The sequence below is a fragment of the Notamacropus eugenii genome, chromosome 5, assembly GCF_028372415.1.
Source record: "Notamacropus eugenii isolate mMacEug1 chromosome 5, mMacEug1.pri_v2, whole genome shotgun sequence".
NCBI lineage: Eukaryota > Metazoa > Chordata > Mammalia > Diprotodontia > Macropodidae > Notamacropus > Notamacropus eugenii.
Window position 1 is genome coordinate 364,800,036 of NC_092876.1, and position 3,677 is coordinate 364,803,712.

The 3,677-nt window shown below is 38.0% G+C and overlaps 1 pseudogene; it reads left to right on the forward strand.

The window, feature by feature from the left end:
- Positions 1–1,067: 1,067 nt before the first annotated feature.
- LOC140509279 (large ribosomal subunit protein eL8 pseudogene) lies at positions 1,068–1,863 on the forward strand (annotated as a pseudogene).
- The last annotated feature ends 1,814 nt before the right edge of the window (positions 1,864–3,677 follow it).

Sequence of the window (3,677 nt, forward strand, 5' to 3'; positions counted from 1 at the left end):
TAGCCATATTTTATTTTCTTTATGTTTTATATTTAAAATGAATCAAAAAATTATTTTTTAAAAAGTCTTTTGTGATGGAGTAAAAGATCTTGAGTCAAAGGATCCAGTTTCAAATTCTAACTCAGTCACTTATTATGAATGTAACCTTTGATGATTAATTTTACTTCTCTGATACTTAGTTATGTCAGGCAGCTGGGTAGTACAGTAGATGGAGTACTGGAACTGGAGTCAGGAAGCTCTGAATTTGAATTTGGCCTTAGAAAGTAACCCTAGGCAAGTCACTTAACCTTTGTCTGTTCAGACAGAAACTGTTCAGTTTCTTCACCTGTAAAATGGGGATAATAATAGCTTCCACCTGAAGATGCCAGCCGGAAGTAATTTCTTATCAATGATATTTGAGTTGGACTTTGAAGGATGAGTAAGGAGTCAACAAATAGAGATTACAGGATCATAGATCTAGCAGTCCAAATTCCTTATTTTACAGATGTTCAGGGAGATTGAGCGATTTACCTGAAGTCATGCATATAGTAAACCTTTGAGATCATTGGATTCTGGAGCCAGTTCTCTTTTCAATCAAGCACATTGCCTCCTTGTATAGCATCACAGAGTCATACTATCTTAGGTCCTGTTAAAGATTGTGGCATCATAGATTCAGAGCTTCAAGGATTGTTAGAAGGCATCAAAGCCACCCCTCTCCCTCCCTAGACTCTCCTCAAGCCCTGCATTTTGCAGATGAGCAAACTGAAGTGAAGAGAAAGTTATTTGCCAGGTTCATACACAACTAATATCTAATGTGACATTTGAATACAGTTCTATCTAACTAGGTTTAGTGCTCTGTTTGTTAAGGTATGGGCAGCCTATCTTATGCTGTTTTATTCTGTGTTATGTGTGTTTTACTGATGAGGAAACTGAGATCCAGATATGTAAAATGACTTTCCTGTGATTATAGAGGTAGGTGAAGGCCTAGACCTCTCGAGTCTTAATTTAATATACTGTACTTATTACCCACCTTGCCTCTTTCTAACCCTTGCATTTTTGTTTTTTATCTAAAAAGATCTGCTCTCGTTCAGCCAGCCGAAATGCCAAAGGGAAAGAAAGTGACTTCAGCCTCTACTGTCATAAAGAAGCAGGAGACCAAGAAAATGGTCAATCCTTTGTTTGAGAAGTGGCCCAAGAACTTTGGCATTGGTCAGGATATCCAGCCCCAAAGGGACCTTACTTGATTTGTCCAATGGCCTCGGTACATTACACTGTAGCGTCAAAGGTCTATCCTTTATAAGCATTTGAAAGTCCCACCAGCAATTAACTATTCATACAGGCTTTGGATCACCAGACAGCTACTCAGCTGCTTAAACTGGCTCACAAATATAGACCAGAGACCAAGCAGGATAAGAAGCAAAGGCTACTGGCTCGGGCTGGACAGAAGGCTGCAGACAAAGGAGATGACCCCATTAAGAAATCACAGTCTTCAGAGCAGGTGTAAACCCTGTTACTACCCTGGTAGAAAACAGGAAAGCACAGTTGGTAGTCATTGCACATGACATGGACCCCATTGAGCTAGTGGTTTTCCTACCTGCCTTGTGCCAGAAAATGGGGATTCCTTACTATATTATCAGAGGTGAAGCCAGACTGGGTTGCTTAGTTTACAGAAAGACCTGCACGAACACTGCCATCGCACAGGTTAACCCTGAAGATGAGGGAGCTCTGGCTAAGCTGGTAGAAGCCATCAAAACCAATTACAATGACAGATATGATGAGATCCATCTTCACTGGGGTGGCAGTGTTCTGGGTCTAAAATCAGTGGCTCATATTGCCAAGCTCGAAAAGGCAAAAGCTAAGGAACTTGCAACCAATTTGGGTTAAATGTACATTTGATTTTTCCCTATATCAAAATAAAAATTTAAACAAACAAACAAAGAGATCTAAGCCAGGGGTAGGGAACCTGTGGCCCCTAGGCCACATGTGGCCTTCTAGGTCTTTGTGTGCAACCTTTTGACTGAGTCCAAGTTTTACAGATTTGTTCTGTGAAGTTTGGATTCAGTCAGAGTGCCTCACTTGAGAACCTAGAGGGCTACATGTGGCCTTCAGGCTGCAGGTTCCCCATCCCTGAAATAAATATCAATGAAATAAATACTTTTGCATGTGAAATGATAGATAGAGATATATTAAGGTTTACTATGTTCCAGGCACTGTGTTAAGTGCTGGAAATTAAGATATAAATTTAAAAAATACATGCAAATTGGGGGCAACAACCATAAAAGGGAGGTGAAAAACTGGTAGCAATGAATGGAGGTGAAAGTATATACACAGAACTGAAAAAGTATCACACACAAAACTTTAAATCTTTATGGTATACAACTTTTCTTTTAAGTTTGTAATACATTAAACATGTTACTTTCAAAACAATCCTGCTAATTAATGATTTTTTTCTGGCCTATATTCTTTTCCGTGAATTTCAAAAATATTTCAGTGACCCCCTTCCTTCCTTCCTTCCCTCCTTCCTTCCTTCCCTCCTTCCTTCCTTCCTTCCTTCCTTCCTTCCTTCCTTCCTTCCTTCCTTCCTTCCTTCCTTCCTTCCTTCCTTCCTTCCTTCCTTCCTTCGTTCTCTTTTGTCTCTCCACCCAGATGAGAAAAAACAAAAATACAATCTTTGAAACATATAACTAACCAAATAAAATATTATTATCTTTGTTCCAAAAATAAGTGCTTTGTTTTGAACACTGACTCCATTAACCTCTCCATGCATGTTTCATCTTTTAGTCTCCTATACCTGGAATGCTCTCCCTCCTCACCTCTGCTTCCTGGCTTCCCTGACTTCTTTCGAGTCTCAGCTAAAATCTCATCTTCTACAAGAAGCCTTTCCCAATCTCTAGTCTGGCACTTTCCCTCTATGAATTACCTCCAATTTACCTTTCTATAATTTGTTTTACCTACTTATTTGCATGTTGTTTCCTCCATTATATAGTGAAGTGCTTGCGGGCAGGAATTGTTTTACCTTTCTTTGTATCCCCTATACTTAGACTAGTACCTAGCACATAAAAGATGCTTAATAAATGTTTATTGACTGATCAAATGACTGAAATTTTGGATGGTTATTACCTTGATCAGAATTCTTAAGTCCATCAAAGATTTCAAAGCTGTTGGTTTTTACAATGTTTTTATTGTATAGATTATTTTCTTACTTCTGTTCACTGTCAGTTTATAGATTTCCAAGCTTCTCTGAAAGCATTCCCTTTGCTCTTTCTTACAGTGCAATATAACATTTTATTAGAATCTTATACCTTAATTTGTTCAGCTATTCCATAATTGATGGGCACTCTCTTAACTTCCAGTCCTTTGCTATAAATATTGTTGTACATATAGGTCCCTTTCTTCTTACTTTGATCTCTATAGAGAATGGATATGTAGTGTTCAATGGGTATGCACAATTAAGTGATTTGGGGTCATAATTCAAAATTATTTTAAGTGTGGTCTAGCTCCAATATGGCATGTGTGACTATTTTTCTACAGCCCTTCCAACAGTGGTCATTTTATTTTCTGTTATCTTTGCCAGTATGATGAATACAAAGTAATAACTCAGTTTTAGTTTGCATTTCTCTAATCAAATCAGTTAGTAAGCAAAAGATGTTATGCACGTTATGTGCAGAGACTATGTTAAGTATAGATAAAAGAAAAGT